Here is a 23422-nt window from a genome sequence, read left to right as displayed (position 1 = left end):
TTGATTCATACATCTTCAGGTATGTTTGATTCAATGTTTCTGGGATTGTCCTTTATGAAGACCATACGTTTGTTGTCTGTAATGTAATATCATACCAATCACCACTAAATAATCACTACAATTGCAATGCACATTGACAAAGCCAAAATGGTGTGGCTGTCATTTGCCAAATGTATCCCTAAATGCCCCAACAATGACAATATAAGCATGGTGTATTTACCATATGTTAAGGTATGAGCCCACCTGTACATCTGCTGTCATAATATGCCATGTGTGCCCCCGCCCCCAAAAGCCCCAATAATGCTACGGTTTGCTTACACATCACAATATGTAAGGTATTGTCTACCAGATGCTGTCATCATAAGCCACCAGTATCCTCAGATTCTTTAATAATGCCATCATATTTCTGATGCATCTCTCTATGTAAGATATAGCTTTGCAGGTGCTGCATCATGTCACAAGTGTATTGTGAAATGCCTCAATACTGCTATGATATGCCACCTATGTCACCATCTATCCAACCATGCGCAGCTGTGTCTCTAAAGTCTTAATAATGTCATCATATGCCTGGTGTAGTCACTATGCCTGTACTATAACTTCACATATTTAGGTGCAGCTATGATATTCCAAATGGTGTCTCAAATACAGCCTGTACATGCCTGGTGTATTCACTGTTTGTAGGATGCAGCAATACATGGCTAAATGCAACTCCAAATGCCCAAAAACACCATCACATGTATATACAACCTTTCAGGCACCATATCCAAATTACACCCTACAGTATGTTTGACTCAAAATAGTAGGAAAGAAGAACATTTTTGATTTATTCTGTTTAAGCCATATTAAAAAGCAAAAAAAAAACAGGTTTATGACTTTTAACACAATAAAAACATAAGAATCGGGTGAAATAAAAAGAAAACCCAAAATTCTCTTGACAAAGCAAGCATGACAACAACTCAGAGCTAATAAAAACAGACAAATACACCATGAGGATTCATCAATTCACATTCACAGCCAACTGGGACGGAATTTTCCCTCTTCCCCCTAGCTCCAAAATCTTTAGAAAGGCAACAACTTCGACGGTCAGAAAGGTCTTATTACTTGATGATAATCTGTCCCAAAAGATATCAGAGTTCAACCACCTTGCAACATAGAGAAATCCCAAGTACCTGGACATTTTGATAGTAGATGTTGAAGCGACGACTGCCTTTCTTTTTCGTCACATTTATCATAGAGAAAGTGTCAATATGAGGCAGCTGTGATGGCAGGCACATACATCGAGTGTGTTTGGATGTTAAAGGGCAGAACTGGGACTCATCAGGTTATCTGCTCCGACCTACTACAGTAGTGAGCATGAAGCCCTGGACCACGTATGCACCCCAAACTAGTAGGCAAAGAAGATGATGATCCATACTGCAGCCAGCAGAATGCAGGGACCACAGCATGAAGGTTCCATTAATCACTGTCTCCCAAAAAAGTGACTACGTTCATCATGTCCAAAACGGCACATCGTTGTGGTGCCAGTCCATGTCTAAAATCTCTGCTATGATTTTGATCTCAAAGTTCTAATTATTCTGCTCACGGCTTTAGTGTTTGAAAAGGCTCTCCTCTGAAGAGAGACTTCTGTGAGTTGTGTGTGTCCTCCTACATGCCTGCCATGGACAAATAAGACAGACACACTATAGGTGCTCTCCCTGAAGTAAGAACTCAGTCCTTCATCTTCCTGGGGTCCTAGAAAGAAGTATCAAATATTACAAGTGCTAGACTGAAAAAGGCGGACATTGGTCATCATTGCTTAAAAAAGATTACATCTTTCAAGAAGTGCCGTATACAATGTGAGAAAAACGATCCCTCGTCCTTTAAGGAGATGCCACTACAATTAGGTATATTATTGTTCTAACCCTGCAACAATTGGGGAAGCCCGGCCTCTATTTCTAAAAGAAGACAAGAAGAGCCTAGTTAAATTACACCAGGCTTTATTATGAACCTTAAAAACACCCCATATGTTTTCCTAGGTTTATGTGACACTTTATCTACTCTAGGTTTGATTCTGAAGTAATGTGTGATTTCTTATTTGTAATCTAATTCATAGTTATTAATAATAAAATGTAGAAAAGGGCAATGAAAAATGTTCTATTGAACGTTATACCTTTAATAAGTGTCTTCGTATTTCCACTCTGAGCCTCACATGATTGATATATCCATGCCATATTGTTACAGACACCCTTACAGTTCCTTATGTCAGTTCCCAGGATATTTACAATTTGTAATTTTATATTTTTGCAATCCCAGAAAATGTGTCTAAAACCTAGCCTAACAGGTTTCATTCTTGTCTGTGAGGGGACTTCTTCCAGAGGCAACAAATGAAGATCAACAGCATTAGTGTACAAAGTGGGCCGTGACGGGAGGGGTTCCACAGGGACAGCTTGTCCCCCAGTAGCACTTTCAGAGCCAGACCGGGACATTTGGCAGTGGGACACCTCTACTACCGTTTGGCACCCTTGCCGGGTGCTCAACTGGATAGGTGTCCCGCTGGCAGGAGAATGAGGGTTCCTGCTCAGCCCCTTCACTGTCCTGGCACGGAGCATTACAATGGCAGCCATTAGACATTGGTGGGAAGGAGGGGGACTTTCAGCAGGGACATTTGTCCCTTGAGAAATGTAAATGTGGGTGAGAAGGGTGCATGATGCTGCATGCTTTATGAAATAATGACTATGGCTTTAAAACCAAAGGGGGGGGGGGGTTATTTAGGCTCCCATTAATCTACATTATACGATTGTAACTTTGCATGCAGGATGGGGAGAATAAAACTGAAGCCATACTCTTGTTGCTCAAAATAGTTCTATGACAATGTGTATGGTGTATAGTTAGTTTATTATGTAATGTGGTTTGCATCCAGGGCATTGTTCTAGAATAGTGTTTAAGCACATGAAATACAAAGCAAAACCTTAATAAATATCTATATCAACTAAACGTGGAAAGATGTCTTCAGTTGCTTAAATTGTCCACATCCCGGTTTCACCATTTAACAAAAGTGTGTGATCGTGGGCAAATCATTTAATCACACTGTCTGCTATATGCTGCTCCGTAAGTGATTCACTTAATAGCTTATGTTAATATATCATTAAACAAAAGCCTAATGACTATAGAGTTGCTCCATATATCATAATAGGTACATTTCGGTATTTTGCACCACAATGTTATTTGCCACTTGGCTCTTATGGCAGCTTATTCTAAAGTCACTTTGATGGTGCCTCCAAGTATCAAAGACGATGATGCTCCTTGCAATGTCCTATTCTGTGAAGTCACTTCTGTTAGTGCAATTCATATGCAAATGAGGACGTTTGCATGTATTTTGCCCCACACAGCTTGGTCAGAGTTCTAATAGATGAGTTTCCTGCATCTGTGATGGTCCTGCACTTGTATTATTATCTTATCTGTATGTGTTAAAATGCCATCTGCCACTAATGATACTAAAATAATGTATTGGGGGAAGGAACGGGTGGGGGGTTGGTCGGGGGTGTTCATAAGACCTTATGGAGTTGCACGCACTGCATTTTGTGGGAAAAGTAGCTCCCCTGGGCAACAATTACATTGTACCGTTGTCTTGTATGGTTGATTGCTCTACTTAGGCTTTATCGTTCTTAGACATTCCTAACACAGGTGTTTTACATTTTAGCAAGCTGTTTGTGAGATAGACATACCCACACCAATTATTTGGTCTATTTCTGATCCTGTGTCTGTGTTACCAAATATGTGGACTGAGAATGAGCAGCAACCGGGCAGGAGATCATTATAAACGTAGAATGGATAAACTTTAGAGTCAGGAGTTCAACATGCACAACATTAGGAAAATCATATGTGACACATCTGAAGAGTATATTTAATCTAATATGAACAATAAGATCTAATGATGATTTTGATGATAGGAAAGGCTGGCTATGGTTAACAAAATTATCATTGGCTTAGATCAACAGCAGAAGTGATGTTTGGACATATACTGTTGGGATACCTGAGGTCGGTCACATTTCATACAAAAGACACAATCCCGGGTCATCTTCGTCTCCAGTCTCTCCTTCACCATTCACATAATTGACCTTACCAAAAAGTCTGACTTCCAGCTCCACCTCCTCACAGGTATTCTTCCTTTTCTCACCTTCCCCCAGAAGCTCAATGTCTCCATAGCTCTGGTCCTTTCCAGGCTGGACTACTGCAACAGCCTCTTTCTCAATTTCCCTCTCTCCTCTCTTCGCCCCCTTCAGATAATCTCGAATAACACTGCAAGGCTTGTCCTTGACTTCAAGCCCAGAGACCATATCTCTCCAGCCTTAAAATCTCTCCACTGGCTTCTGGTGGCTGCAAGGATCAAACTGAAGACCTCTGCATCATCCACAAAGCCTTCTGCGGCCTGGGGCCACACTATCTCCAACTTCCCCTCCCTAAATACTCCCCTGCTCAAGCCCTTAACTCCTCTAATTCCAACTCTCAAATGCTTCTCTAAGAAGAAGAGAATGGGGGCAGATCTCTCTCAGCAGCTGGTGCCTCCCTTTGGAACAGTCTCTCTGCCCCTCTCAGATTTTAATCAGGCCTCCTCAAGTTCCAGAAACTGCTCAAAACTCTGCTCTTCTGTAACCCTTTCCCTTCCTTGCTAATCACCCACTGCTGCTGTGACCAGTGGCCTTATCCTCATGAACCTCAAAGGGATTTCAAGCCCTTCCTGCCCACCATCATCAGCACCCAGCCCCCTCCACTGCATTGCCCGGCATGCCCCTCCCTGGTGGCTCCACATACCACCCTTTAGAGCTGCCTGTACTAGCACTTAGCTTGGGGTGACTCCCCTTAGCACTTTCATCCTGCCCCCGCCATCACCAGCACTTGTCTACTCCTCTCCTCCCCCTTCAGTTCCCCTCCCCTGCACATCTCATCAACGAACTTGCACTGCCGAATGCCACAAGGCCTAGTAGGACCACAACTGTGTATATATTATTGTTGCCTTTTGTTTCTTGACACTGTTGTTTTTCCCATTTCCCTTCCCATTCATCCTTGTGCAGCTTTGAAACACAATTCTGTTGTATAAAGCACCTTACAAATGATAAATAAGTACATAAATAAATAAATAAATAGACTATAAAACAGGATGAGAGAAAAAAATCACTCTCTGCCAGGCACAAGGTTTACTGGAGAATAGAACTGGTTTACTGTCTGAAACCTCACCAGACACCATCCAGGAACCTTTTACAAAAGTCCTTTACATCAATCAACAATCAATCATTCATGGAGGCTGCACTTTGGGATTGCAATAATGAACGCCCAGAATGGAACAATAAAGGCCCATATTTCTATCAAAACCTAAAGGCATAACAAAACCATAGGTACTTCATAAAACTCTTAAACCATATTGCCATCGGCTAAAGTTTGCCTTAGCATGAGATATTGACTCAGAAATAAGGCATTAGGGACCATTTTCTGTGTTTGGATGGATTCCAACTACCTGTAAAATGCATTGCTTTACCTGTGTCGCCAAGCCCTCTAAAGTGTTAAGGTGATATATTCCACCATACAAAAGTCCTAATTATTACATAACAATACATAAAATACCAAACTGAACACTACAGGGCATGCACTGTACATAAGTCAGTGCAATTGTGTGTGCACACAAATGTGCAATAAGTGTGTGTGAAATCACTTGCAATGTGTTTGCCTTGGACCAGCTGCAAACATTTTGGTGATACTATTTATATCTGGTTCACTGCACAGACAGTGAATACTCTTGCCCCACACTTGTCACAAATGTATCCTTAAGATGACCATTACTATGCACACATTCAGATGTCCTTTGAGAATAAGGTGTAGGGGTTTTAAGCACAAGTGATGAGATACACAAGTGCATCTAATTATTGCATCTAATTATTTGTGGCAAACAAAAATCACTGAAAGGTGACCAGCACATTTTATGGGGTTGTGGGGCAGCAGACATGAAGTGCTGGTGAGCCAACCCCGCATTCATTAGTGCTGGGAGCACACTCCTAATGTATGACAGGCTTCGAGAGTCCACACGGGTGCTGGGACCACATTTCACGCTTTGTGAAATGGTAAAATGAAAAAAGAATGTGTCCTTGTTTGAGGGACAGAAATGCAAGTGGGGTAGCAGGGAGTCATACCAGTACATTCCATGTATTAGAAAATGCTTAAAAGAAACAGCTGGGGCGTGGCCAAACGCTGGCGAAGATGGCCACCTAGACGAGCTGCTCCGCCTCACCAACAAATATATACGCATTAAGTCTCTATTTTCAACACTTTTTTTCTATATTTAAGCCTACTCTACCCACCGTTTTATTGCTCCACTCATTATCGCAGAGGCTTTAAACCCGTTCACTGTTACCTGCAGCCGCGTTCCTCTCTGACGTGGAACACCGTGAGCTCTTCTACGACACGCCGTCCCTCATGTGGAGAGGGACGGCGTTGCGCTCCAAGTGACGTGCCGGCTCTGGGCCTTTGAGCCTCATTAGCATTACGACACCATATCTGGCACCACACGACAATTGCAGGTGGAAAAGGAGGACAATAAAGAGATAAATCAAAATGAAAGGAAGAGAGGAATGAAGCGAGGAATAAGAAAAAGGTGAGAGGGAGAGACAGGGGAGAGGAGAAAGTAGGAGGAGGAGTGAAAAAAAAAACGGAGAAAAGAGGAATGAGAAGGAAGGAAGTAAGGGAAGAAAGAGGACACGAGAAAGAGGGAAAGGAGGAGAAGAACAGTTTTTCTTTAAAAAAAGAAATTAAAAACAAAAAAATAGAGAGGAAAAAACAAGAACTATAAAAGAAGACAAACATATGTTATCTATAAAGACTATCAGAACAAGCTACGCAGTTATGTAAATATCATCTCCTTTAAGCATATCCTAAAACAGTGAAATAACATTGTGCCAAACATCTTCCTCCTCTAAAAATTGCATCTGTATGCCACGCCTATACTACAACTAAAGTCTTCCACAATTACCTCTGATCTCTGTTATGGTATATGCACTGTTGGGTATTTTGTGGAGATTTGGGGCCTGACGGTATTTTATTACCGCCGAAAAATAACTTAGCAATAATCACTCCTTGTATTCAGATTGGGCCATGTGCAACAATAATACAGTGGACATGCATTATTTCAGCACCCAGACATGCATATTTGGTATGCGTGGTTGGTATGTGTGGTTGGTGGTATTTTGGTGAGCATAATTCCCTTGTTTTATTTGTGGCCCCAATGTCCAGAATCCCTTATCTTTGCTTAGATTTTTCGTGTAATCACTAGAGAGACCTCAGACCTACATTTCAGGAATACCACATTTTCAGTGTTAGTGTTAGTGTGCCACCATGGGCGATCTCACTGACTTATTTACGACAGAGAGCTATATGTGGTAATTTTGTGGTAATTTCCACTACCTTATATACGGTAGGGAACTATGTCCAGAGAGTCCCTCTTCCCATTGGCTCATGTACCTCCAACGAGCTATGCTACAAACAATCACTCTCAACTGTCCATGCTGAATATGATCATGCACACATCTGTCTTAAAATGACAATTGCACTGTTTAAAAATCTCCCCTCATCATCAGCACTGTATTGGTAAATATAAAACACACCACCCGTCTGCTTTCAAATATGTTTCTGTATTATAAAAGTTGCATTTAAACACAATCTCACTCTTTACATAAATAAATAAAATAGCACAGTAACAGCATTGTCTGTGATACACTGAAAAGAGAGTGGCGGAGAAAAGAACTCGATTTGCAACATTAACATGTGATTAAGGCACAGGAATCTCCTTTCCTATACTGACTGAATATTCTCGTACACACTAAGCTCCCACACTTATGTAATTACCTTATCTGTTCAGCCCGAGTTTTCTTCAGCTGTTCTCTTTCTTTTCTGAATGTGGCTCCCTTGAAGATTAACCCCAGTGAAACGAGCGCCTTTCGTTTTCAAACCGGGGTCATTGCCTGGAACTCTCAGCTTTTTCAGCAGAAATGCTCCAACCAGGAAAAAACAGGTCCTTCTCCCAGCTCTCCAAATCTCCACTGTCCTCCCCCTCTCTTCAAACTCCCCCCAGCAAAACCCTAATCACTGCCTCTAGCATGATACTTGCTATGGCGCTGCTCCAATCAGAATCAATCATGCCATCTCCTCCCTCTCTACACAATGGCTCATTTTTATAGTAATACTTTGTAACCAACTGATTTCCTGTTCTTTCGAGCCCTTTTGCTTCCTGTAGTTATGTGCACAGAGCAGCAGAGAAAACAAAAAAAAATGAATGTGCGTTTAAAAGTTCACTTTCAGAGTAGGCCTATTTCTGCAGTGGCGACACATTTTTATTAGTGGGTTATGTTAAATTCAATTTTTATTAGTCAGGTTATTTATGAGTAATGTTAGTTATTAATTTTCAAATGTGTCTCTTGCACCATAGGCATTTCAGGTGAAAAATAGTGTGCATTTTTGAATGTGCACGTGTGCTTTTAACTGTAAAAATAGATGTGCATCTTATATGTTAAAATCTTTTTTGACTGAATAGCCTGTCTTTCCTTGTTAATCTGGTAACACATATAGCAATGCACCATAGGCATTTGGTGCTGCATCAAAAAAAAATTGCTACCTGTGCAGTAGTGCTGTACTCTGTGCTGTAACACGCCAAATATCCTTACAGCACCCTCAATCTAAACAACCTTGATTATATGCTCCTCTACTCACCACCTCACCACTGATAACATCAGCAGCTTCCACCTGGATATTATTGTTCCATTACCTTTGCCTGCTTGCCCCTTTAGACATCATCTACAGCATTATCAGATTTCATCTGGATAATCATAGACCTCTTATCAGCATCTGCTTGACCCCCTTTTCAAGCTAATAACTACAGCGGAAGTACATAAGAACAGTATATACTTGAATTGGAGACCTCTCTATACGCTCTACTTTCTATAGTCTGCTCCTTATCATTTTATGTCTATTCATTTTGGTCTCTTTTTACAAGAGTTAGACAGTCTAAATGATATGGAAATAATAATTGAAAACTATCAGATATAGTAGAACCTGAAAGGTATCCAAACCATCATCTACAAAACTAACATTAAATTAATTACATTTACTTCTGAATCTCCACCTTAGAGCACTGTTCCGTACTTAAGACTCTAATAATATTTGTCAAAATGGCTGCTAGCAATTCCAATCAAAAAAATCTACCTACTACAAAAGAATCCTCCAACTCTTCAACAAATCTTAAAAGACCTAAAAGTGACTCACCAGCTCCACTTGAAATTTCATATCCTTCCATAGAAGCCATTCTTTCTGACATTAGAACACTTCAACCATTCATTGAGACTACAAACAACAACTGCAGCAATCAAATGACAAATGGATGGTATTTGATAACAGAATGGAGGAAGTGCAGAGGAGAGTTGGGGTTGTTGAGGACTTATCCCTCAGAGTCATACAGTTAGAAAATTCCATAAAAGAGCTTCAGAAGCACAATGAGGATTTAGAAAATCGTAGTAGGTGCAATAATCTGTGAATCTCAGGTCTACCAGAAGGCTCTGAAGGCCCTGACCCCATTGCCTTCCTACACATTTTTTTCTAGCCATCTTACATTAACCCCCGGAAACAGTACTCAACACACAGCGTGCTCATAGAATTGGTCAACCTACAGTCTCCACCACTTCTCATCCTTTACCCAGAACACTCATATTCTACCGCCTGGAATACTCTCAGCTTCAGCTCATCATATCTACAGCCAAGGAACGCAAGTCCCTCATCTGGCACGGAAACAAATTATTTATATCTTGAGATGTGGCCAGAAGCACAGTCCAATGCAGAAAAGTTTTCATATTATTTTTTCCTGCCCTGAAGCAGCGGGCTATATCACACGGGCTCTTTTAAAGTAACACATGAAGGTCGAACGGCTGTGTTTTATGATGCAGCTGACCTTAGTATCTTTATTCAATCCATCAAAAATGACGGAATGGACACTTCTTCACCTACAAATGCCTCAACCTCCTCTGTTACTTGATAACTTGACTCTGTCACTTGATTTTGCCTTTTCTGTTTTCTACCTACTTAATGTAATCATTAGCTTTTTACTATAACATGGTGAAGTGGGTGCTGTTGCAGCATCCTTCTTCCACTGTGGTTGTTCTATTTCCTTTTGACAACCGAGTTGATGTTACCTATCCCTGTTACATTTCTCTTTCCACTTTCATACTCCCATGTCGTGTTTGATCTCTACAACTATTCGTATTACCTTGTACACATACTTTCAGTCTATGATCAAAACCCCTACCCCCTTCCTTGATCCCGGTCATGCTATCCTTTTATGTCACTACTTGGTATATATGACTTAAACTGCATTTCTATGGTTCAGATTATAATATTATACTGCAATTATAAGATGTATGTTTATCATTATGTTGTTCTTTCTGATTAAATGTCCTTTAAGTGTATTACATGGAACATTAAAGGATGTAAGAACCCCATCAAAAGATGTAAAATAATATCACACCTAAATACATGTAAGCCATTAGTTCCATGTATACAAGAAACTCACCTATCCAATAAAAAGACAATGCAACTGAAATCCCTTTGGGTTAAGGAAGTTATCTCCAGTCCAGCTGTTGCCAAAAAAAAAATGGAGTTGCCATACTTATAAGTAAAAAACAACCCTTTAAAATTCTGGACCAAAATGCTGACACTAATGGAAGATGGGTTTGGGTAAAACTGGAAATAGAAACTACACATGTCTCTATCTTAAACATCTATGGTCCCACTTTACCAGATCCTTCCTTTTGGATCTCTATCAAACAAATGATACTCAAAAATCATTTTACCAATCTGATTGTATGTGGTGATACTAATCAAGTCCTTGATCCATTTCTTGATCGGAAATCCAATTGTATGTTTAAGACTAACAAAACCCATAAATCCTTTGTGAGTTATCTAGCCGAAACAGGATTAATTGATGCTTGGAGGCTATCCCATCCTACTCAATTAGATTATACATTTCATTCACCCCCTCACAATACATTATCATGACTAGATTATATGTTCACCACCAAAACCCTCTCAGGCTCCATTGTAGACTTCAAAATTTTGAATATTATTATCTCAGATCACGCCCCATTAATTACATCCTTCTGTCTTTTAGACGTGAATAAAATCACTAGCTGATGGATGCTTAATAATTTCCTTCTACAGGATCCACAGTTCACTCAATCTGTCCAGTCTTTTACCCAACAATACTTTTCAAATAATCAAGACTGCGACAATCCAGTTGTAAACAATTGGGATGTGTTTAAAGCTGCTTTAAGAGGTCACATTATGGCTTTTTCAGGTAAAAAATAAAGAAATTATGGAGAAAAAAAACCTAGACGATCTCTATTCTCAACTTACTCAAGCTGAGCTATGTTACTATCAAGACTCCAACCTGACCAATCTTCATCAGATCATAGCATTACGCTTCAAAATCAACAAAGAAATCACAGAACTCGCCGCTGGGACCGTACTTAAATATAAAACAAAAATCTATCAAACATCAAACAAAGCTGGTAAAACGCTAGCCTCTTATTTAAAAACTAAAAAGGAAAGGTTTCATATTTCACATATCAAGGATACTAATGGTATATCTCATTATCGTTCAGAAGATATTCTTGGTTGCTTTAAAAAGTTCTATGAAGATTTATATACCTCTGAAAGTCCATTCCCTAATAAAAATATAGAGTACGTTCTTAATAATAATAGCCGAACATCACACTCTCAAATAGACCTTTCCTACCTTGACAACGATATTACATATTCAGAGATAATCAAAGCTATTACTGGCTTGGGCAAAGGAAAAGCACCAGGTCCTGATGGATTATCCACAGGATTCTATATTAACCTATCTGAATGTCTGCCCCCAATACTTAAAACACTATTCTCATATTTTATATCTCAAAAATCATCATCTGGCTCATTCTCAGAAGCATTAATAATTATATTCCTTAAACCAGATGAATACCCTAAAATCCCTAGTAATTATCATCCCATTTCCCTTCATTAATATTGAAAGTAAAATTTTTGCAAAGATTCTAGCCAACAGAATTGAATCCTCACTCCCTGCTCTCGTAAAATCAGACCAAACTGGCTATGTAAAAGGACGTAACATATCCTCAAATGCTAGGCTATTATTTAATACCAACAACTTTGCTGCTAAAGATGAAAAAGATAAACAAGGATATGCAGCCATTGCATTGGATGTGGAAAAAGCATTTCACCGTGTAAATTGGAACTTTACGTTCCAAGACCTTCATTTGCATGGATGTGGGGATCATTTTATTTCCCTGGTCAAACTTCTCTACTCATCCCCTAAATCCTCTATCTATCTAAATGGCCTCCTTCTTTCCTTTACTCAGAGGCACTCAGCAGGGCTGTCCCTTTTCACCTATGATATATATTCTCTCACTTGAACTGTTATTGGAATTAATAAGATCTAGTAAAAATATCCCAGGCATTCCTGCAGGAGCATCATGCAATAAAATAGCGGTGTATGCTGATGACATCCTTATTCTTATTAAGAACCCCAAACTTCACCTATCCAATCTACTTTATGCTTTATCTCAGTTTGGCCAAGTGTCAGGTTACAAATTAAATGGAGACAAATCATAAATTATGCCCTTAACTCTTATTGCCATAAACATGATATTGGTACCTTTGGTCTTAAATGGTGTAGTGTCTCTATTGAATACTTAGGAATTCTATTTGCCCCCACGATCCAAGACACTGTCAAACTTAACACTAAGATCTTTTTAGACACTCTTAAAGATCTCCCCTCTACCTTTCTTGGTGGGGGCATCTAGATATAATTAAAATTATGGTTTGTACTATTGTACTATACTACCTATAGCTTCTTCATGTTCCCCACCCTCTTTCCTTCTTCAAATCTATCTATTCTATCTTACTGAACTTTCTATGGGGCATGGGAAAGAGTAAGAGAATTGCCTTAATCAAATTAAAGCCACCTTATGAAATGGGTGGGGTCAGATTTCCATATTTAAAGCTATATCACTCTGCATTTCTCCTAAAACAATCCCGTCACTGGTTTGCAGATCCTGAAATCTCTGATACCCCCACATGGTGCACTTTGGAAAAACACTGAGCTTATCCTTACAACGTCACTGACCTCATCTACATATTTAAGCATACATCCATAAATGTCTTGGACCCTATAAAAGCCTCAGTCTCAGCCCTACAAGTCTTTCCCTTCCCTCATACCAAAACTCCCAATAAGTACCTCTCACATTTAATATGGCATAATAATAACATTGTGATCAATAACAAGGCTTTAAATTGCAAAGCATGGATAAAAAAAGGAATTAGATTCATTAAACAAATTATTCACAGCCCTTCCATTCTTTCCTTTCAGCAAATATCTCAATTTGCCATCCCCAAAACAGACTTTCAGTATTACAACAAATTAATTAATTCCTGCACTCAATCATTTCTCTAATGAGGTTCTTTCTCCAGACACTTTTAGATTACTGCACCTTACCATGATCAACGATGTAAGAGCCTCAACATTTTATAACATGCTCACCTCAACATTTGAAGTTTGCACTATTCGTCTGAAATGGGAATATAACTTAGGATGCACATTTGATGATCACATTTGGCCACATCTGTTCTCTAAAATAAAAAATATATCAGTTTCAGCAAATATTACACAACACTATTTTTTCTTTATTCATAGAGAATTCATTACTCCTGCTAAACTAGCTAAAGCTAAACCTAACTATGATGTTAAAATGTTGGCCATGTGGTCTGACTATGTTTTTTGAATGTCCATTTATTTTCAGGTTTTGGCAAGACATTTGGAAGTTCATCAAGCTTATTTTTTTCTGTTAATATTCCATTATCCTTTTTAAACGTCATTTTAGGAAGTTTGGCCATAACAACAAACATCTCCCCAGACTCTGCCAAATATTATGACTTATTCATTAGCATAGCCTTATAATGTATCACAGATAACCTGGAAAGACTTCAGATCTCTCTCTACCAAGGCATGGTGGAATTCCATTTGTCACATACATAGAATGGAATTATGTATGGCTAATAATTCGAATACAATACCTAAATGCAATGCTATATGGTTTTTCTTTGTTCGTTATCTCAACTGTTTCAATGTAACTGCGCATTGAACTTGAACCTATGTACTTACATTTAACCCTATGGCAATCTTTTATTAATCTCACTCACAAGCTCTTCATATTTCATTATTACAGATGCAATAATAATCTGATCGGATATCACTTAATACCCACCTTCCCCCTTACCCTCCTCCCATTTTTTTCCAGTATGTTCTCTGTCTGTCTAGTAGTCTGTCTCCCCATTTTTCTTTTCTAATTTTCCATAACTATTATCTTTGCAGACTTTCTAGATAATGTGGCTTTTATATTAATTTGTTCCTATAAACTGTGATCCTCCATCTATGTACAGTAACTCAAATGTCCAATGAATATTTTATGTATAAAATAATTTTGTTATTAGTTAACATTGTAAACTTCTGTTAACCGTTAGTAGTAAGCTCCACTTGATGTCTGTAATTTGCGAACACTTGTATTATCATTACTATTTCAAACAATAAAAATTATAATTAAAAAAATAAAATGCCAAATGGTGGCGAAAATGGTTCTGTCATGCATTGTGCATCCCATTGGCCTGTAATGAATAGCTGCAGGGGAATATGACCATGTTATATACATTTCAGAGAGCATTTCTTTCGTGGATTCAGGATGCACTTTGAAATGTGCAGAAATGCATGCTTATTTGCACAAGTGTTCTGCACAGACGGGTCAAAAAGGGCATACATTTTTTGGGACGTACGTGATAAGATGCACAAGAGCATCTCATTAAGCGTACCCAAAACATTTTTGAGAATCTTCCCTATCATATGGAATTTAAAAGTGTTTAGCCCAATTCGAGCCTTGAATGGGTTTGAGCCAATTTGAGTCAAATAGAGCAATTACTGACTCAGATCGATTTGACTCGCAAGCCATCTCCATGGAGTCTTGAATGATCTTAGCCAATTCAAACCCTTTCTTCACAGGTGTGAACCGGCATTTGAGTTGGGAAATGTAAAGCTCACCCATCCCTAATCCAAATAATGTCAGTTCCTCATGACCTTAGCCACTAAATTTACTAGAAAATATATAATTCAGCTATTCCAACAGAGACTAACAGAGTACAGATTTTATATCCAATCTGAGGTGGTGTTAAAGTCTTCTTTTCTTTTGGTAGCATTTCTGTTAGTGCAGTCAGTCCGGTTCCATGTGTTAAAATTGCGGCAAAAATGGCCGTTGACACAAAATATTGCGGCAATAAGGCAGTGTTTTTGCCACCGTAATCCATGTAAAAGATGCGGGGGACACCCCTGAAACTCCTGAACAAATTATTCCATTTAAGGGGATTGGGGGGACACCCCTGCAACCCCTGCTCCCCTTAAATGGTATCATGGGGTACACCTTTACCGGGTCAAACCACAGCAACAGTTTTGCCACGATTTTATCACTGCATACCGTCAGTCTTGCACACGCGTTTCATGGGCTCTTCTTGTCCACAGTAATGCTAGCTCCCAACACAATGACATGAAACTCGCTGTGGTTTTAAGATGCTGAGCTACACCGGTCTGTACTTGCACAGAAGTCAGAGGACTTCCAAAAAGGATGCTTAGTCTTGGCCTTATGGTTATTCTGCAGAAGCTGGTGGCATGAACAGAAAACATGCCTGTGGCTCTGAGACAAAGTATCAGAGAACATGGTGCTTGTCATGTATTCATTCTTAGTGCACATGCAAATATCTCATACATAAATAGTTTGGTAGTAGCAAAACATAATTTCTATGAATGTCTTTAGAACAGCCTCGTAAAAGCTTTTTCTGCTACCTCCCTGGGGGCTTTAACTGGGCTGAGAGCAATACAGAGATCGACCCAACCACCCCAGAAGAAATCTGCTCATCCTCTTGACGCTGTCTGCAGAGGTTGTGGCACCTACAAGAAGCATTCAGGATCAGTCTGGGAACTTCTCACGTGACGCCTGACAAAGTGACTTCCAGGTTACTTTGTGCATATAAGCACTGTCCAGGGCATCCAAAGCAAAGGGAAGACAGAGCTGAGAATTGCTGATATATCCTTATCTGCTTCATCCTGTGTTCCCTGTTAGCCCCTGTTTGCCACGGGTTGCCACAAAAATGCCTTTTGCACAAATCACACAAACAACATCCAAATTAGACGCCAACCCAACACTCCACTAAAACAGCTAATTATGAAAACTGGCAAAGGCTCATATGACTACCCTACAGGGGCTAATCATTGACATTTTGTCATCCAGATCTTTAATACTTCCCGGTGGTCATATTGTTAAACTTTTGGACATGACAAACAAATGGGTACCAATTTCTCTTGGGGATATGTCAGGTCTACATTCAGCCTGTTTGAGTCTAATATGAGAGAAATATTGGCTGACTATGCCCGGGAACAATCCACTGTCAACTTAACAACCTATAATCATGCCTCAGAGTTTGTCTGCTATATCCAGATTAGGGCGCAGATACCCATGTACGCTGAACAATTTATCAGGAACTCCCTGGTCTGGGATTACCTGAAATTGAAATTTAACACGTCTAGGACACAGGAAATCGAGGGGGCTTAGTTGCAGTTAACAATAGAACACAAAGCATGTTGCCTATGTGGCGAGGAAACCTTGAAGTTAGTCAAACATCTTTTGACACAATGTGAATCCTTGCAAACACTTAGGCGAGAGGTTCTGCAGGCGGCAGGGTTGGCGGAGTATTTAACATCGGAAGACATCTTGGACCTGTTTTTGAGTCGGGATCATGACGCCTGTGTTATTTTTCTTTCTATACTCTGGAGGAAGGCCTCAAATATTCTTAACATTTTATCTTGATTATGACTACCACTTCAGCTTCACTCATTGTTTAATCTGAGTTTCAAGAACAGCAACCACTACCGACAACAGTCAATCTATTTGGTATGGTGTTTTTGTACAATTTCTTTATTTAGGGCTCTCCTCTGGGCCTGATTCTGCGATGTTGATGCTAATTGTGTGTAGGGAGGTTTTATCATTGGGCCTAATCTGTTTGTATATTTTGATTTTAATATGTCTGTTCATTTTTACTATACTGGATTTGTGAAAAGTTTGTAAAAAATAAACGGTATCACAGATTAACAAATAAAATGAAACAAGTAATTAAATACAGGTACATTCTTCTCAACTGCCACTCTGCACCTGTTCACACACATGAAATGAATGAACTGATTAGCACATACAACAGAGATTTGGGGGTAGATCACTTTCCTCTGTAGATGCTTCCCTCTGGAACAGCCTTCCTGCCTCTCTCCATCTAGAGCTTTATCACCTTATGTCCAGAAGCTCCTCAAGACCTTCCTCTTCGCTTCCTACTTCTCTACACGTCTCCCTTGCTAACCCCCTCTCTATGCCTGACTACTGCCCTCCCTCTTTTCTGAACTCAGCTCTGTTTGCTGACAGGTCGCCTGCTGCACCTCCAGAGCCACAAAGGTCTTAGGCTACCGCGCCAGTTTTTGCACTTGCCCCCAGGCCTTTGCACTCCACCCATCACTTTCTGCGCTTCCTTAATTATTCCTTGAGAATGGTAAACTCTCAGAACTTAACCCAGGACCTTGGACTGGGCGCACTTGTTTACTTCCCCCTTCCCTTTCATTGCATGTCTGGCACTTACACTACCTATTACGCACTGGACTTGTTCCATCAAGCTAAGTACGGTAGATTTTGTGTCTGTATGTCCTTCTCCTCCCCTCCCCCTTATTGCCTTATAATCAGTCACACACTTGCACTATTGAAACATCGTTGGCCGAGTATGGTAGCTTAATGACTATATGTTCTTCTCCCTCTCATCTCCCTGTGCTCCTTCCTTGTCTTACACCGCACTTGTAGTAAGGCCGTCAGGCCAAGTTTGCTAGTTATTTTTGCAAGATCATTCTGAAAATTCAAGGCCCAAGAATGTCTATGTATTCCCCTGTTCCCTTCAGGCCTTGAAGTGCTTTGAAGCACTTCAGCTGTGTATAAGCGCTCTATAAATAAACAATTACAATTACACTTCCCATATATACCCTTTCTTACAGAAACATGGCTCAAACACACCTATTATCCCTCACATGCTTCCCCTGCACTGTCTCATCCACCACAGAGACAACCCACACAAACAAGGTGGTGGCATTGCCATCATATATAAAGAAACACTCACACTTAGTAATCCAACACACCCTATACAGATCGTTTGAAGCACTCTCTCTCGCTTGCACCCCTCCATAACACCGACATCCCACCTTCATCTACCTCATCTATCCCCCTCCTACAACTTCCACACCGACTGGACTGACATCACTACTAACAACTACACCTCCCCCTGCAACAACATCTACCTTGGCAATATCATTACCAGAAGTTCCTTCCCAGCAGAAATCCCATACTACAGACTATCCTCACTCCACTCCCCCTTTATGACCTCTCAAAAATAATCCCTATCCAACACAGATTGCTGGCATCACCCTGGACAATTTGATTGCAGACAGCAATCATGTCTCCGTGGACAATAAAATCTGGGTATCGTGGTCTGACCACTTTCCTATGCACTTCATGCTCACACTACCACACACAATCTAACCACCTACCACACACCCCCTTGTCTGCTAGCCACAAAAAACAAACACATTACAGATATAGCCTTATCAACAGTCATACCACTCTCCATCTCCCCACATGTACATCCCTCCATTTTACGCTACCAAAACAACACCATCATCACACAGACATTTGCTAAAATTGTACCACTCAAATTACAAGAACTCCACAACAACTGTCATAAACCATGGCTCAAAATCTCCCTCCTATCTTTCAAGCAGGAATCCAGACACCTAGAAAAAGCCTCGCAAAAAAACACATGCCCCTCAAACAGGACATTCCGCGGAAACTGCTGCAACAAATACAAAACATCCATATGTAATGTTAAAGTCACACATAATCCGCCACCAATCGTACCTCTCAAAACCACTAAACAAACTGTCCACATCCCCATCCACTGGAGTATGAAACTCCCTCATGAACTGCTTTAACTCGAAAATACACAACATAAGGACATCCCTCTGTCAGCTATGTCACTAAAACCCCCCACTCCCAAACATTCCTACATGTGGGACAACTTCCACCCCATCAACACCAACACCCTCATCACCCTCACTGCCAAATAAAACCCTGCATACTTCCAGGATGATGCATGCCCACTTCAAGCTGCATCCAATGCATCACCACACTAGATCCCCACTGGCTCAATATCATCAAATCCTGTCTCTCACATTGTACTATCCCCACTGGACTCAAAACAGGACAAATGTCACCCCTCCTCAAAAAACCATCACTCGACCAACTCTACCTGAAAACCACTGCCCCATTACTATCCTATCATACCTCCCCAGAGTCATGGAAAACTTTGTAATTATCCAACTGCAACAACACATCACTACAAACAACCTACTCAACCCCTTCCTATCTGCCTTTTGACCTAGGCATAGCACCAAGACTAATACTCTTCTTCACATCCTCGATGACCTCCAGAGCATCACAGACAATGGACACACATGAATCTCTCTGGCTCCAAACTCAACTGGTTCACCTCCTTTCTCACTGACAGGACACACTTTCTCTACATTCCCCCTTTTGAATCAGACCCCAGTACTCCATATCTCCACTCCTCTTTAACTTATATGTTGAATCATTTGGACAGACACTTAGCAAACACAATGTACATTTCCACTAATATGCAGAAGACACACAAATATACTTCCAACGTTCATCCCCTTCACACCTCAACACCCTCAAAACCTGACTCTTCACCATTACAAACTGGATGACCACCCACTTGCTCAAACTCAACCCTTCCAAAACTGAGTTCCTTCTCATCTGCCCCCAAGCCACAGACCTAACCTCACCCCCTGGATTCAAGACCTCCCCATGGACAAAACACATATATCACTCCCAACACCTGTCAAATTCACCCCACCTTTCCTTCACAAACCTAATAGCCACTGTCACCAAAACATGCAATTTACAACTAGGCTGTCTACGCAAAATCAGATGTATCATTCCTTCTGATGATTTAGGCACCACAGCAAAGCACCTGTTTTCTCTAAGCTGGACTATGAAAATGCTCTGCTCACTGAGCTACCCAACCACACCCTCGACCTTCTGCAAGTCAATCAAAACACAACAGTCAGACTCATCCTCCAACTACCTAAACACCTAAACATTCACACATCACCCCACTGTTGCCCTGCTCCACTGGCACCCAACACCCCAGAGAATTGCCTTGAAATGACTGTGCATTGTGGCCCATGATGCTCTTTTGTGTCAGAGCCACAGTCATTAGCTGTCCATTGGAGTGAGAAAATAAGTAAAACTCATGTGTATAATCTGTGGTTGCTAGCACTGGCGCTGTCGAAATTTGTAAGCATTTCCTCGGTCCACACTATTTTGGTGTCCCCTTCTGCGGTCCCTTGAGTGCTTGGAGAAGGGGTCTCATGTATGCTGCATAATCAAGTATCCATGCCCTGCAATAGTTCCAGAGGCTGAGACAATTCTGCATTTTCTTCACTGTCTTGAGCTGGGGATAATTCTCTTGCCATTCACAGAGATGAATTGACCCAAGTACAGCACCTCCTATATGCAATACAGCAATTTGGCTTTATCAACTTTGTATCCCTTGTCAAACGTTGTAAGAGTGTGATTGAATCTTGTCTGTACTGGTGTTCGCTGATGCTGCAAACTAGTAAATCATCAATGTATTGAAAAATGGTATTAGGGACCTAAATGTTACCTAAATTAGCATGTAGGATCCTGTTGAAAATACTGGGCTCGCATTCCTCCATGTGTAAACACTGTGAGATATTGTGAGTTTAGGTGCAGGGGAACAGAAAATAAGACATTCTTGAGATCCACCATAGTAAAACGAGTCACCTCTTTAGGGATGATGGAAAGTATTGTTGCAGGGTTTGGAACTACACTAAATTCACGCTTCACAATGTCAGTAAAGGGGTGCAAATCCTGGATCATCCTCCAACTCCCCCTTTTTGCATTGTTTATTGGATACAATTCTGTGTTGCAGTGGGAGGCAAACTGTATAATTATTCCTTGGTTTATTAGTGGAACGATAGTGTCTTGTATGCCCTCTTTAGTCTCTCTTGATAAGGGGCATCGGTCTCAGATTTGTGCAAAAGGTCCTCTTCAAACTCCTCACCTGTATCTTTGAAAGTTTCCTCTTGAGGCCCGCCCTTCTTCTTTCTTCTTCTTGGACTGCAATTCTGCTTCTCGTGAAGAGGTAGGGGCGAGCTCTCTGGAGGCCTCTTTGCCTGGTTGGAAAACAAGCCAGGCAGAAGGGACTCCGTGGAGCCAACCCGGAAAAGGGAAAAAATCTGATGGCATAAAAAACCCTGAGTGTAATTCCGATACGATAGATCTTAAGAATGTTGATCAGAACCAAGTCCACGGAGCCAAGGTCTCGCTGGTAAGGTATGTAGGTTTCTGCTCTGGGACGTGGATGGAACAGCTGTGACAGTCTGGAGAGAAAACAACCAGAGAGGTGGCACCAGTGTAGTAGGAGGGAGAGGTAAGGGCAGAATCAGGCAGATGGAAATGCAACCACTGTGAGGCCGCCAGATAGAAGAAGGACAAAAAGGAAACAAAGTAGCCAGGAGGAAGAGATGGATAAGATCAGACTCAGCAGCGTCTTACCTGGAAGAGCGAGGGTTGCAACGCGCCGAGCGGAGCACCAGCATAGTAGAAATACAAATGGTGCCATCTTTGGGAAACACTAGACAGCTAATTTTGGATTGGAAGATGTGTGGTGGAACCACTAGCCTTGCCGTCAACATCTCCAAAGGCTGTAGTGTTTGATCATGACAGTATACCCCCTCTTTCTGCAGGGTACTCCAGGTTTACCTGGGTACCATCTGTGGAAGTGGCGAATCAGACAGGGGCATGGATGTTACGTGTAGGTTCCCAAGTCCTTTCTGCCACTGAATAACCTTTCCAGTGAAGCAAGTATTGTAGTCTCCCATGTTTATACCAGGAATCCATTTGTCTAGATACCTCAAATTATTCTGATTCATTTGCCTTTCCCTCCATGTGTCCTTTAGTCTTGGTTGAAAAAAGATCCTGGAGACAAGTCTTTAGAAGGGAGGTCTGAAAGACAGGATGAATCCTTCTTAATCTGTGCGGTAGTCACAGTCGGTAAGCCACAGGATTGATTGTGGACTTAATTTCAAATGGTCCAATATAATGGGGAGAGAATTTAGTGGGCCTACCCATCTAGGTAGATACTTCGTTGACAACCAGACTTTAGAGCCTATGTCTCCAGATGGGTTCTCTCTCCACCCTTGGTCAGCATAGACCTTGTATGATTCTTTGCTCCTTTCCAGGTTCAGAAGAGCTTCCTTATGGGTTTGAGACAAGGTCTCCAAAAGAGCATCCACTGATGGTATATTTGATGATGGGAAGGGAGGCTGTAGTGGGGAGGTGTCTGGGATGATATCCGTATGTGCAGAATTATGGACTCATACCGGTAGCAGAGTGTATAGTGTTGTTGTAGGCAAGCTCTGCCAGGGTTAATAAGTCAGCCCAATTGTCTTTGTTGCTAAAACACCAAAGGTATTGCTGTAATGTAGCATTAAACCTTTCTGTCTGATAATTGCTTTGGAGTGATACCCTGAAGATAATGCACAATGGATCCCCAGACAATTACACAGGATAGCCCATAAGTCTGAAGTGAATCGAGTGTGTAATTTGACAATGTCCCTAAGAAACACTGAGGTAGTCTGAGGAGCTGAAGGAAGTCCAGCTAAGGGCACATAATAGGCTAGTTTTCTGAATGAATCAACGGTAACCATGATGGTTGTCTGTCCCTGTGAAGGGGGGAGATCGACAATGAAATCCATTGAGACATGATGCCAATGTCCGATAGGAGGAGGTTATTGTTGTAAAAGTCCTAGGGGCTTGTCTGTAGAATTGAGCACCACAAGGGCATTTTGCCATGCATTGTCGCACATCCTTCTTAATGGTAGGCCACCATAAGTAGCGATTGACCAGTTCCATTGTGGCTGCTTGTCTTCTGTGGCCCTCAGTCTCTTGATCATGGCACCATGACATTGCTAAAACCTGTAGATCCTTTGTGGGTAAGAGCTATCTATTATCCTGAAAGAGAAGTCCTAGAGCAGAACAAAAGTTAGAATGGGGACCTTGATGCAGACAGGCTTCAAAGTCCCTGGAAGCCTTCTTGACATATTTAAAAGGTATTGACTTCACCAATGAAG

The sequence above is a fragment of the Ambystoma mexicanum genome, chromosome 3p (assembly GCF_040938575.1).
Source record: "Ambystoma mexicanum isolate Mex_15411 chromosome 3p, UKY_AmexF1_1, whole genome shotgun sequence".
Classification (NCBI taxonomy): Eukaryota; Metazoa; Chordata; class Amphibia; order Caudata; family Ambystomatidae; genus Ambystoma; species Ambystoma mexicanum.
The sequence above is the reverse complement of the archived record's forward strand: the minus strand, read 5'-3'. Positions refer to the sequence as shown.